The sequence below is a fragment of the Lactuca virosa genome, chromosome 8 (genome assembly GCF_052849685.1).
Source record: "Lactuca virosa cultivar CGN04683 chromosome 8, Lactuca_virosa_CGN04683_v6, whole genome shotgun sequence".
NCBI classification, from domain to species: domain Eukaryota; kingdom Viridiplantae; phylum Streptophyta; class Magnoliopsida; order Asterales; family Asteraceae; genus Lactuca; species Lactuca virosa.
Window position 1 is genome coordinate 114,571,075 of NC_136433.1, and position 15,662 is coordinate 114,586,736.

Below are 15,662 nucleotides of genomic sequence, written 5' to 3' on the forward strand. Positions count from 1 at the left end.
GCCTTCTCTCGCCTTTCCTCGAGGATATCTAGGTTCAGCCTCAGGTCTCGGGAATTGGCTTCTTCATCGGTATGGCTTGTCCTTAGCGTGCCTATCATCACCTCCGCTGGAAGCATTGCCTCCGCTCCATATGTCAAACTGAATGGTGTCTCATGCGTGCCTGTTCGCGGGGTGGTCCTATACGACCATAGCACCGTCGGTATCTCTTCCACCCAGTTTCCCTTGGCCTTTCCTAACCGCTTCTTGATCCCGTTCACAATGGTTCTATTGGTTATCCATAACTTAAGAACTAGTTATGGACTCCATTAAAACACATAAAGATCAAGAATTAATCTAATCAATTATTAGCACATAATTTCTATGATCTTCTAAACTCATATGTTTATGAATGTTCATATCAAAAATTTCAAGAATCGTAAGTACATATACAAAACTTGAAATTTTGATACGAGCTTTTAAACAAAACTTCGATTTTCAAGTTTTTTTTTTTTGCATCAAGTATCAAATAAACAAACCAGGCTCTGATACCACTGATGGGTTTTCAGCATTCTAACACTCCTATGGTGTACATGCAACCCTAGAAACCTTGAATCTATGTTTGACTAAGATACATGCAAATAATTATTTTTCCAAGGTTCTTATCCTAACTAGCATGGCATGGGGTACTTGAATCAAATAAAACTAGTAGAATTACTTACCTTGTAGTAGTAGTTGATTGCTTGGAGTTTGAGAGCCTAGCACCAATAATGTGGATGCCTCAAATGGAAGTCACAAATCACCACAAACTTGGAAACTTGAGAGAATAGTCACAAACTTCTTGAAATCGGCCCTCTTAGTTTACACACATCAACTAGTGCAATTTCAAGAACCAAAGCCTCCTTTATATAGTGTGGTGGATTAGGGTTACATCCATGTAAACCCTAATACCCATGTCTTTTCATTTCCATGAGATTCATGGGTTAAAGCTCCATGGAGTATCCATGGACTTTCCATGCAAGCCTAGCCCATTCCAAATAAGCATTAGCCCACACTATATAAATACAAGAGCCCATATTTAATTAGTCATACTTTTGATCTCTAAATTAATTCTAAATTAATTATAGATCAACACTAATTAAATAATATGATTTTATATTAATATATTAGAACTTATAATATATTAATAAATCATAACTTATACTATTCTCAAAAGATTATCCGTAAATTGTTCGGGTGAAGTGCAACCCAAATGGACCATGTCGGGTCGGGTCAAGTATATACCAAATATAGTTATGGACTTAGACACTATCTCCAACAGTCTCCCACTTGGATAAGTCTAATAACTATAGTTGCAAGTATGACTTCAAGAACCGATCAGCAATCGTAGCTCTTAAAACTCTGTTGAACTATGAAGCGCCATTTTAGATAAGTGATCATATAATCCTCTGTTCTAGATATCAGCCAGACAAATACATGGAACATGGTCTTGCTTATTGTCCATCATTTGTTTCCCGATTTCTGATTTGTTTGACATAGAACTTAACTGAACACATCAATTTAGTTCTGACCGGGCCCGGTACATAGGTCAAAACAAAATCATCGAGGGGCCCAGATATCGCTTCTAATCCTAGAAGGAACAGATAAACTTCGACTCATATGTTTGCTCTACTACTTGTTGAACTACACACAAGGCACGGTTTATAACATCGAGTTACCAATGCGTTTTCGTGCAAACAATGCATAACCAACTCATAGGCAACAAATCATATCTCTAGGTTTGAAGACTTATATGATATTACCGTCTCACGATCACTCGAGATAAATTCCATGAAGTGATACAAGTGAGCGTGGGTTGAATCCAATACTCAGAACTTATGAGCACTCATGAGTGCTGTAGCCCCGCTTTGTCTAACATCTTAGACCTCTACAAGCCAACCCATGACAGTCTTGATTCATATCTACTTCCAACATATGACCGACTGTGGAGAGTTTGAATAATATGATATAAACCATAACATAATTATTCTGGAAGTCAAAACATGCAAAAAGAAATAATAGTAAACGATTGACAAGAGATAGCAACACTTTACTCATAAATAACAGCTTTTATTTATCATCAAATGTCAATTACATTTTACAAATTTCAAGATTATCTAACTACTAAAACTAATATCATCCTTCAACCCTATGCTCCGAGCATGCTGGAGATGCTTAGCCCGAGTCAGTCCCTTCGTGAGGGGATCTGTTGGGTTCTCATCCGATGATACCCTCTTTGCCACGAGGATTCCTTCTTCTATTCGATGTCTGATGAAGTGATATTTTCTGTCAATGTGTCTGGATCTCCCATGATCTCTTGGTTCCATGGCTAAGGCAACCGCACTATTGCTGTCACAGAAAATCTCCATTGGCTCCTTTATAGCTGGTACAACTCCAAGGTCTCCGATGAAGTTCTTTAGCCATATAGCCTCCTTTGCTGCCTCGCTTGCTGCTATATACTCTGATTCACAAGTGGAATCACCCACTGTCTCCTGCTTGTAACTTTTCGAAGTAATTGCCTCTCCGTTTAGAGTAAAGACCCAGCCCGACTGAGAGCGGAAATTATCCATGTCAGTCTGAAAGCTAGCATCACTGTACCCTACAACTCTCAAGTCCTCACTGACACCGAGGGTAAGGACCCAGTCCTTAGTCCTCCGTAGGTACTTGAGGATATTCTTTACCGCAGTCCAGTGTGTCTTCCCAGGGTTCCCCTGATACCTGCTAACCATGCTCAAAGCAAAGGCTACATCAGGTCGAGTACACGTCATATCATACATGATCGATCCTACAGCTGAAGCATAAGGTATTCGACTCATTTCTGCTATCTCAGCCTCAGTACTAGGGCTTTGTGTCTTACTCAATCTGGCGTTACTCTGGATGGGTAACTCTCCTTTCTTGGAGTTATGCATGTTGAACCTTTTCAACACTTTGTCCACATAGGTGCTTTGACTAAGTCCAATTAGTCTTTTACTCCTGTTTCTCAAAATCCTTATCCCTAGGATATAGTCAGCTTCTCCAAGGTCCTTCATAGCGAAACACTTCCCAAGCCAGGACTTTACTTCCTGTAGGGTTGGGATGTCATTTCCTATGAGTAGTATGTCATCCACATACAGTACCAAAAAGCTGACTATACTCCCACTAGCCTTGATATAGACACAAGATTCATCTTCACTCCTTGAAAATCCAAATTCTTTGATTTTCTCATCAAAGCAAAGATTCCATCTGCGAGGTGCCTGTTTTAATCCATAAATGGATTTCTCGAGCTTACACACTCTACTGGGGTACTCTGTACTGACAAAACCCTCTGGCTGAACCATGTAAACATCTTCAGCCAACTTTCCATTAAGTAAAGCGGTTTTGACATCCATTTGCCATATTTCATAATCATGAAATGCAGCAATGGCTAACAGAACCCTAATAGACTTAATCTTAGCCACTGGTTAAAAGGTCTCATCATAATCAACTCTCGGAGTTTGAGAATAACCCTTTGCAACCAGTCGTGCCTTATAAGTGTGTACATTACCATCCATGTCGGTCTTCTTCTTGAAGATCCATTTGCACCCAACTATCTTACGATCAGGTACATTGTCAACCAAGTTCCAAACTTGATTGTCATACATGGACTGTATCTCGCTATCCATAGCCTCTTTCCATTTAGCAGCCTCAGGGCCTGCCATGGCTTCCGTGTAGCTGTTAGGCTCATCCAGATTTACCAGTGTGTTATCACTGATAAGTGTCTCACCTTCTGCAGTAATATGAAAACCATAATAATGCTCAGGTGCATTCCTAACTCTGGTGGAACGCCTCAGAGGTATAGATTCTTCAGTTGGCTCAACAGGAGTTTCCTCCTTAGGTTAAGGGCTAGGGTTTGAGGTTCCTTCACCACTTGACTCTTGAATTTCCTCAAGGTCAATTTGCCTCCCACTGTCTCCTTGGCTCATGAATTCTCTCTCTCGAAAGAATCCTCTTCTTGCTACAAAGACCACATTATCACTGGGTCTGTAGAAGATGTAACCAAAGGATTTATGTGGGTAGCCGATGAAAATACACCTTTCGCTTCGGGGTTCGAGCTTATCGTGAGTCTCGCGTCTCATGAAAGCCTCGCAACCCCAAATCTTGATGTGGTCTAGATTGGGAACTTTTCCAGTCCACACCTCGTGAGGTGTTTTGACAACCTTCTTTGTAGGGACCAGATTAAGGATATGGGCGACAGTCTCTAAGGCATACCCCCAAAATGAGATTGGTAGCGAAGCTCGACTCATCATGGAACGAACCATGTCCAACAAGGTCCGATTGCGCCTCTCAGCTACACCATTCAACTGTGGTGTCCTAGGAGGTGTCAATTGTGAGACAATCCCACATTCCTTAAGATAGTCAAGGAACTCAGTACTAAGATACTCACCACCACGATCAGATCGAAGCATCTTAATTTTCCTGCCCAACTGATTCTCCACTTCTTGCTTAAACTCTTTGAATTTCTCAAAGGTTTCTGACTTATGCTTGATTAGGTAGACATATCCATATCTACTAAAATCATCAGTAAAAGTCACATAGAACCGATTAGCATCTCTTGTGGCGGTTCTGAAGGGTCCACACACATCCGTGTGTATGAGGTCCAACAAACCTTCACCCCTAGCACAAGTGCCAGTAAAAGGTGAGTTTGTCATTTTACCAAGCAAACAAGATTCACAACTATCATCTGACTTTAGGTCAAATGACTCTAAGACTCCATCCTTTTGGAGTTGGCCTATGCGTTTCTTGCTTACATGTCCAAGACGACAATGCCATAAGGATGCTTTATCTAAGCTAGTGGAAGAGTTAATACACAATACATTATTTCCTAGATTATCTACAACAGATACAGTTTCATACACGCCATCACAAGGTCATGCTTTAAAATAAAGAACATTATTAAAGAAAGCATCAATACTACCATTATTATTATCAAAATAAAAGGTAAAACCTTGTTTATACAGTGCATGAAAGGAAATAACATTTCTTGCCATTTCTGGCGAATAATAACATTTATTCAAATCTAATGTAAACCCACTATTTAGCACTAAGGAATAAACTCCTATCTTGGTGACAGGTGAAGCTTTCCTATTTCCCATGATCAAGTTTATCTTTCCCTGCTCCACATTCTCACTTCTTTTTAGTCCCTGCAAATCACAACATATGTGAATACCACAACCTGTATCAAGGACCCAAGACTTAGAATGAGGTGAGTTATTAGACAATATAGTGTATATACCTGCATGGTTGGGTTTTACTTTCTCATCCTTCAAATCTTGCTGGTACTTTGGGCAGTTTCGCTTCCAGTTCGACTTTTCATGGCAATAGAAGCATTCAGCCTCATTAGGGTTAGCAGAAGGAGTGACAAAACCTTTCTTGGTTTTGCTTGAAGAGGAGCCTTCAAGGGTCTTACCCTTGGTACCCTTAGAAGGGTTCTTTCTCTTCTTCCCTTTGCCATGCCCGATTGCCAAGACATTGGCCGCAGTTGGAGTAGGAGTAGGAGTAGTAACAACCGACTTACCCTTTAGACCACTTTCGGCGGTCTTCAAGAGTCCTTGAAGTTTGCTGAGGGTGACTTCTTCCTTGTTCATGTGATATGTCATGCGGAATTAATCATAACACGATGGCAAGGAGTGCAAAATGATGTCTATTGCTAACTCCTCAGGGAAGTTCACATTCAGCTTCAGTAAACGGTCCACATACCTTTGCATTTTCTGCATGTGGCCCGTGATGGGTTCACCATCCTTCATTCGGGTTGTTATCATGGAGGAGATTATTTCATATCGCTCTTGACGAGCACTTTGATGGTAGCGGTCCATCAAGTCCTGGTGCATCTCAAAAGGATAATAGTCCTCATAGGACTTTTGGAGCTCGGCTGTCATGGTGGCCATCATGATGCATGCCAATTTTGTAGCATCTCTTTCATGTACCTCATGTTCAGCAAGCTCTTCAGGAGTAGCAGTTGGCTTGGGTACCTTCAGCTCCTTGTCGAGAACATATTCTTTGTTCTCATACCGAGTGACCATCCTGATGTTTCTGATCCAATCTGTAAGGTTGGACCCATCAAAAATGACTCTCCCACAAAGATTCATGAGAGAGAAGGAGCTAGTAGGGTTTGAGCCAGAAGCATTGTTATTGGAAGACATCTGAAAAGAAGAGGGAACAGATTAGATTAGATATAGAGATAGTCCTTAACAAAACACCCAAATGTAATATTAAGGCTAGGACCCAACACAATATTTTATAACTTAGAAGAGGGATGCCGTAATCTAAGCTATAAGATATTTGACGGTAGGTGAATGACGATTCACCAATTTCCACCATGAAAAACGAAATATTTAATTAGGTTTTAATTGGTTTAGAAACTCCTAGATTCTTTGAGATTCATTGAACTTTCTTCAATGGCATGTTTCAATCTCGAGTGTGCCCTTCAAGTTTTGTGACTGGGATGTCGAGGATCACAAAACAAGGTGTGAAGTAACCATGCAAATTACTTGGTACCCTTAATGTATTACCCCTCAATCGATGTGCCGGTTAACCACACACGCTCCATCGATACTATGATAAACATTAAGTCACCCTTTACCTACCTTGTTAAGTTCAAGTTAGTGTGCCGGTTAACCACACACGCTCCACTAACGACTTAAACAAAGTGTAAAGTGTAATTTCATGGATTAGCACCTTATTCACATTTTCCTAAAATAACTAAGATTGGGAATTCAATAAAGTTTAGTTACTTTAGTATTATCATTATACTTTTAATGAGAATTTATAATTCCTTGTCCTACCCGTTCGGCTAACGACCCTCCACCGATCAAGGAAGCGGTGGGTGAGAGTGGACACCCATTAAGTTGCCATTTTATAGGCAACAACCTTATACCCCCCTTATAGACCGGCTTCGTGAATGAGGCGTACAAGCGGTAAGACGACTTGATCTTATACATATATATATATTATTAACTTATAATATTATAAAGTATAAGGGTTGAATTTTAAATTTTAAAATTCCAAGGGTTGGAACTAAAGTTTTTAATATGACTTTACATGTTCCAAAACTTGAGGGCAAGTTTTGTAAACTTTCAAAACATTTCATTTCTCATAACTTATGAGTTAATGGTTATTAAAAATGAAGACTCTTCATTTTTTTTTTGTAACCTATGTGTTCTTTTAATGGTTATTTATAAATGTGACTTTTGGTTATCCATAACTTAAGAACTAGTTATGGACTCCATTAAAACACATAAAGATCAAGAATTAATCTAATCAATTATTAGCACATAATTTCTATGATCTTCTAAACTCATATGTTTATGAATGTTCATAACAAAAATTTCAAGAATCGTAAGTACATATACAAAACTTGAAATTTTGATACGAGCTTTTAAACAAAACTTCGATTTTCAAGTTTTTTTTTTTTGCATCAAGTATCAAATAAACAAACCAGGCTCTGATACCACTGATGGGTTTTCAGCATTCTAACACTCCTATGGTGTACATGCAACCCTAGAAACCTTGGATCTATGTTTGACTAAGATACATGCAAATAATTATTTTTCCAAGGTTCTTATCCTAACTAGCATGGCATGGGGTACTTGAATCAAATAAAACTAGTAGAATTACTTACCTTGTAGTAGTAGTTGATTGCTTGGAGTTTGAGAGCCTAGCACCAATAATGTGGATGCCTCAAATGGAAGTCACAAATCACCACAAACTTGGAAACTTGAGAGAATAGTCACAAACTTCTTGAAATCGGCCCTCTTAGTTTACACACATCAACTAGTACAATTTCAAGAACCAAAGCCTCCTTTATATAGTGTGGTGGATTAGGGTTACATCCATGTAAACCCTAATACCCATGTCTTTTCATTTCCATGAGATCCATGGGTTAAAGCTCCATGGAGTATCCATGGACTTTCCATGCAAGCCTAGCCCATTCCAAATAAGCATTAGCCCACACTATATAAATACAAGAGCCCATATTTAATTAGTCATACTTTTGATCTCTAAATTAATTCTAAATTAATTATAGATCAACACTAATTAAATAATATGATTTTATATTAATATATTAGAACTTATAATATATTAATAAATCATAACTTATACTATTCTCAAAAGATTATCCGTAAATTGTTCGGGTGAAGTGCAACCCAAATGGACCATGCCGGGTCGGGTCAAGTACATACCAAATATAATTATGGACTTAGACACTATCTCCAACAGTCTCCCACTTGGATAAGTCTAATAACTATAGTTGCAAGTATGACTTCAAGAACCGATCAGCAATCGTAGCTCTTAAAACTCTGTTGAACTATGAAGCGCCATTTTAGATAAGTGATCATATAATCCTCTGTTCTAGATATCAGCCAGACAAATACATGGAACATGGTCTTGCTTATTGTCCATCATTTGTTTCCCGATTTCTGATTTGTTTGACATAGAACTTAACTGAACACATCAATTTAGTTCTGACCGGGCCCGGTACATAGGTCAAAACAAAATCATCGAGGGGCCCAGATATCGCTTCTAATCCTAGAAGGAACAGATAAACTTCGACTCATATGTTTGCTCTACTACTTGTTGAACTACACACAAAGGCACGGTTTATAACATCGAGTTACCAATGCGTTTTCGTGCAAACAATGCATAACCAACTCATAGGCAACAAATCATATCTCTAGGTTTGAAGACTTATATGATATTACCGTCTCACGATCACTCGAGATAAATTCCATGAAGTGATACAAGTGAGCGTGGGTTGAATCCAATACTCAGAACTTATGAGCACTCATGAGTGCTGTAGCCCCGCTTTGTCTAACATCTTAGACCTCTACAAGCCAACCCATGACAGTCTTGATTCATATCTACTTCCAACATATGACCGACTGTGGAGAGTTTGAATAATATGATATAAACCATAACATAATTATTCTGGAAGTCAAAACATGCAAAAAGAAATAATAGTAAACGATTGACAAGAGATAGCAACACTTTACTCATAAATAACAGCTTTTATTTATCATCAAATGTCAATTACATTTTACAAATTTCAAGATTATCTAACTACTAAAACTAATATCATCCTTCAACCCTATGCTCCGAGCATGCTGGAGATGCTTAGCCCGAGTCAGTCCCTTCGTGAGGGGATCTGTTGGGTTCTCATCCGATGATACCCTCTTTGCCACGAGGATTCCTTCTTCTATTCGATGTCTGATGAAGTGATATTTTCTGTCAATGTGTCTGGATCTCCCATGATCTCTTGGTTCCATGGCTAAGGCAACCGCACTATTGCTGTCACAGAAAATCTCCATTGGCTCCTTTATAGCTGGTACAACTCCAAGGTCTCCGATGAAGTTCTTTAGCCATATAGCCTCCTTTGCTGCCTCGCTTGCTGCTATATACTCTGATTCACAAGTGGAATCAGCCACTGTCTCCTGCTTGGAACTTTTCGAAGTAATTGCCTCTCCGTTTAGAGTAAAGACCCAGCCCGACTGAGAGCGGAAATTATCCCTGTCAGTCTGAAAGCTAGCATCACTGTACCCTACAACTCTCAAGTCCTCACTGACACCGAGGGTAAGGACCCAGTCCTTAGTCCTCCGTAGGTACTTGAGGATATTCTTTACCGCAGTCCAGTGTGTCTTCCCAGGGTTCCCCTGATACCTGCTAACCATGCTCAAAGCAAATGCTACATCAGGTCGAGTACACGTCATATCATACATGATCGATCCTACAGCTGAAGCATAAGGTATTCGACTCATTTCTGCTATCTCAGCCTCAGTACTAGGGCTTTGTGTCTTACTCAATCTGGCGTTACTCTGGATGGGTAACTCTCCTTTCTTGGAGTTATGCATGTTGAACCTTTTCAACACTTTGTCCACATAGGTGCTTTGACTAAGTCCAATTAGTCTTTTACTCCTGTTTCTCAAAATCCTTATCCCTAGGATATAGTCAGCTTCTCCAAGGTCCTTCATAGCGAAACACTTCCCAAGCCAGGACTTTACTTCCTGTAGGGTTGGGATGTCATTTCCTATGAGTAGTATGTCATCCACATACAGTACCAAAAAGCTGACTATACTCCCACTAGCCTTGATATAGACACAAGATTCATCTTCACTCCTTGAAAATCCAAATTCTTTGATTTTCTCATCAAAGCAAAGATTCCATCTGCGAGGTGCCTGTTTTAATCCATAAATGGATTTCTCGAGCTTACACACTCTACTGGGGTACTCTGTACTGACAAAACCCTCTGGCTGAACCATGTAAACATCTTCAGCCAACTTTCCATTAAGTAAAGCGGTTTTGACATCCATTTGCCATATTTCATAATCATGAAATGCAGCAATGGCTAACAGAACCCTAATAGACTTAATCTTAGCCACTGGTTAAAAGGTCTCATCATAATCAACTCTCGGAGTTTGAGAATAACCCTTTGCAACCAGTCGTGCCTTATAAGTGTGTACATTACCATCCATGTCGGTCTTCTTCTTGAAGATCCATTTGCACCCAACTATCTTACGATCAGGTACATTGTCAACCAAGTTCCAAACTTGATTGTCATACATGGACTGTATCTCGCTATCCATAGCCTCTTTCCATTTAGCAGCCTCAGGGCCTGCCATGGCTTCCGTGTAGCTGTTAGGCTCATCCAGATTTACCAGTGTGTTATCACTGATAAGTGTCTCACCTTCTGCAGTAATATGAAAACCATAATAATGCTCAGGTGCATTCCTAACTCTGGTGGAACGCCTCAGAGGTATAGATTCTTCAGTTGGCTCAACAGGAGTTTCCTCCTCAGGTTAAGGGCTAGGGTTTGAGGTTCCTTCACCACTTGACTCTTGAATTTCCTCAAGGTCAATTTGCCTCCCACTATCTCCTTGGCTCATGAATTCTCTCTCTCGAAAGAATCCTCTTCTTGCTACAAAGACCACATTATCACTGGGTCTGTAGAAGATGTAACCAAAGGATTTCTGTGGGTAGCCGATGAAAATACACCTTTCGCTTCGGGGTTCGAGCTTATCGTGAGTCTCGCGTCTCATGAAAGCCTCGCAACCCCAAATCTTGATGTGGTCTAGATTGGGAACTTTTCCAGTCCACACCTCGTGAGGTGTTTTGACAACCTTCTTTGTAGGGACCAGATTAAGGATATGGGCGGCAGTCTCTAAGGCATACCCCCAAAATGAGATTGGTAGCGAAGCTCGACTCATCATGGAACGAACCATGTCCAACAAGGTCCGATTGCGCCTCTCAGCTACACCATTCAACTGTGGTGTCCTAGGAGGTGTCAATTGTGAGACAATCCCACATTCCTTAAGATAGTCAAGGAACTCAGTACTAAGATACTCACCACCACGATCAGATCGAAGCATCTTAATTTTCCTGCCCAACTGATTCTCCACTTCTTGCTTAAACTCTTTGAATTTCTCAAAGGTTTCTGACTTATGCTTGATTAGGTAGACATATCCATATCTACTAAAATCATCAGTAAAAGTCACATAGAACCGATTAGCATCTCTTGTGGCGGTTCTGAAGGGTCCACACACATCCGTGTGTATGAGGTCCAACAAACCTTCATCCCTAGCACAAGTGCCAGTAAAAGGTGAGTTTGTCATTTTACCAAGCAAACAAGATTCACAACTATCATCTGACTTTAGGTCAAATGACTCTAAGACTCCATCCTTTTGGAGTTGGCCTATGCATTTCTTGCTTACATGTCCAAGACGACAATGCCATAAGGATGCTTTATCTAAGCTAGTGGAAGAGTTAATACACAATACATTATTTCCTAGATTATCTACAACAGATACAGTTTCATACACGCCATCACAAGGTCATGCTTTAAAATAAAGAACATTATTAAAGAAAGCATCAATACTACCATTATTATTATCAAAATAAAAGGTAAAACCTTGTTTATACAGTGCATGAAAGGAAATAACATTTCTTGCCATTTCTGGCGAATAATAACATTTATTCAAATCTAATGTAAACCCACTATTTAGCACTAAGGAATAAACTCCTATCTTGGTGACAGGTGAAGCTTTCCTATTTCCCATGATCAAGTTTATCTTTCCCTGCTCCACATTCTCACTTCTTTTTAGTCCCTGCAAATCACAACATATGTGAATACCACAACCTGTATCAAGGACCCAAGACTTAGAATGAGGTGAGTTATTAGACAATATAGTGTATATACCTGCATGGTTGGGTTTTACTTTCTCATCCTTCAAATCTTGCTGGTACTTTGGGCAGTTTCGCTTCCAGTTCGACTTTTCATGGCAATAGAAGCATTCAGCCTCATTAGGGTTAGCAGAAGGAGTGACAAAACCTTTCTTGGTTTTGCTTGAAGAGGAGCCTTCAAGGGTCTTACCCTTGGTACCCTTAGAAGGGTTCTTTCTCTTCTTCCCTTTGCCATGCCCGATTGCCAAGACATTGGCCGCAGTTGGAGTAGGAGTAGGAGTAGTAACAACCGACTTACCCTTTAGACCACTTTCGGCGGTCTTCAAGAGTCCTTGAAGTTTGCTGAGGGTGACTTCTTCCTTGTTCATGTGATATGTCATGCGGAATTAATCATAACACGATGGCAAGGAGTGCAAAATGATGTCTATTGCTAACTCCTCAGGGAAGTTCACATTCAGCTTCAGTAAACGGTCCACATACCTTTGCATTTTCTGCATGTGGCCCGTGATGGGTTCACCATCCTTCATTCGGGTTGTTATCATGGAGGAGATTATTTCATATCGCTCTTGACGAGCACTTTGATGGTAGCGGTCCATCAAGTCCTGGTGCATCTCAAAAGGATAATAGTCCTCATAGGACTTTTGGAGCTCGGCTGTCATGGTGGCCATCATGATGCATGCCAATTTTGTAGCATCTCTTTCATGTACCTCATATTCAGCAAGCTCTTCAGGAGTAGCAGTTGGCTCGGGTACCTTCAGCTCCTTGTCGAGAACATATTCTTTGTTCTCATACCGAGTGACCATCCTGATGTTTCTGATCCAATCTGTAAGGTTAGACCCATCAAAAATGACTCTCCCACAAAGATTCATGAGAGAGAAGGAGCTAGTAGGGTTTGAGCCAGAAGCATTGTTATTGGAAGACATCTGAAAAGAAGAGGGAACAGATTAGATTAGATATAGAGATAGTCCTTAACAAAACACCCAAATGTAATATTAAGGCTAGGACCCAACACAATATTTTATAACTTAGAAGAGGGATGCCGTAATCTAAGCTATAAGATATTTGAAGGTAGGTGAATGACGATTCACCAATTTCCACCATGAAAAACGAAATATTTAATTAGGTTTTAATTGGTTTAGAAACTCCTAGATTCTTTGAGATTCATTGAACTTTCTTCAATGGCATGTTTCAATCTCGAGTGTGCCCTTCAAGTTTTGTGACTGGGATGTCGAGGATCACAAAACAAGGTGTGAAGTAACCATGCAAATTACTTGGTACCCTTAATGTATTACCCCTCAATCGATGTGCCGGTTAACCACACACGCTCCATCGATACTATGATAAACATTAAGTCACCCTTTACCTACCTTGTTAAGTTCAAGTTAGTGTGCCGGTTAACCACACACGCTCCACTAACGACTTAAACAAAGTGTAAAGTGTAATTTCATGGATTAGCACCTTATTCACATTTTCCTAAAATAACTAAGATTGGGAATTCAATAAAGTTTAGTTACTTTAGTATTATCATTATACTTTTAATGAGAATTTATAATTCCTTGTCCTACCCGTTCGGCTAACGACCCTCCACCGATCAAGGAAGCGGTGGGTGAGAGTGGACACCCATTAAGTTGCCATTTTATAGGCAACAACCTTATACCCCCCTTATAGACCGGCTTCGTGAATGAGGCGTACAAGCGGTAAGACGACTTGATCTTATACATATATATATATATTATTAACTTATAATATTATAAAGTATAAGGGTTGAATTTTAAATTTTAAAATTCCAAGGGTTGGAACTAAAGTTTTTAATATGACTTTACATGTTCCAAAACTTGAGGGCAAGTTTTGTAAACTTTCAAAACATTTCATTTCTCATAACTTATGAGTTAATGGTTATTAAAAATGAAGACTCTTCATTTTTTTTTTGTAACCTATGTGTTCTTTTAATGGTTATTTATAAATGTGACTTTTGGTTATCCATAACTTAAGAACTAGTTATGGACTCCATTAAAACACATAAAGATCAAGAATTAATCTAATCAATTATTAGCACATAATTTCTATGATCTTCTAAACTCATATGTTTATGAATGTTCATAACAAAAATTTCAAGAATCGTAAGTACATATACAAAACTTGAAATTTTGATACGAGCTTTTAAACAAAACTTCGATTTTCAAGTTTTTTTTTTGCATCAAGTATCAAATAAACAAACCAGGCTCTGATACCACTGATGGGTTTTCAGCATTCTAACACTCCTATGGTGTACATGCAACCCTAGAAACCTTGGATCTATGTTTGACTAAGATACATGCAAATAATTATTTTTCCAAGGTTCTTATCCTAACTAGCATGGCATGGGGTACTTTAATCAAATAAAACTAGTAGAATTACTTACCTTGTAGTAGTAGTTGATTGCTTGGAGTTTGAGAGCCTAGCACCAATAATGTGGATGCCTCAAATGGAAGTCACAAATCACCACAAACTTGGAAACTTGAGAGAATAGTCACAAACTTCTTGAAATCGGCCCTCTTAGTTTACACACATCAACTAGTACAATTTCAAGAACCAAAGCCTCCTTTATATAGTGTGGTGGATTAGGGTTACATCCATGTAAACCCTAATACCCATGTCTTTTCATTTCCATGAGATCCATGGGTTAAAGCTCCATGGAGTATCCATGGACTTTCCATGCAAGCCTAGCCCATTCCAAATAAGCATTAGCCCACACTATATAAATACAAGAGCCCATATTTAATTAGTCATACTTTTGATCTCTAAATTAATTCTAAATTAATTATAGATCAACACTAATTAAATAATATGATTTTATATTAATATATTAGAACTTATAATATATTAATAAATCATAACTTATACTATTCTCAAAAGATTATCCGTAAATTGTTCGGGTGAAGTGCAACCCAAATGGACCATGCCGGGTCGGGTCAAGTACATACCAAATATAGTTATGGACTTAGACACTATCTCCAACACCCTCATGTGCGCCTGCTTGGCCTGCATGTGCTTCCCGCAACGCCTCTTTTCCTTTGATCTCGTCCACGCATCTTAGCCATGGGGTTGTGAACCCCTTCCGGTATAGCTCCCCCTCAATTAGAGCGTAAGAAGGTGCCTTTATGTGCACTCTTCTGGCTTCGTCATGACTATCAGGTAGAACGCCTTGCTGTAGGTAGTCTATTAGTGGTGTCATCCATGTGGGCCCCGCTGTTGTGAGTGTTCTCACCTGCCGTTCCTCTATACTTCTTTCCTTGAGCACTTCGACCAAAACCTTCTTCGATAAGTGATCAAAACATGTCGATTCTAGTTTTCTTAGAGCGTCTGCTCTCCTGTTCTCGCTCCTTGGGATTTGCTTGATAGTGAATTACTTAAAAGATTTGGTAAGCTATCGCACTGTCCTAACGTATCTTTCCATTCTTTTGTCTCTTGTCTCAAAG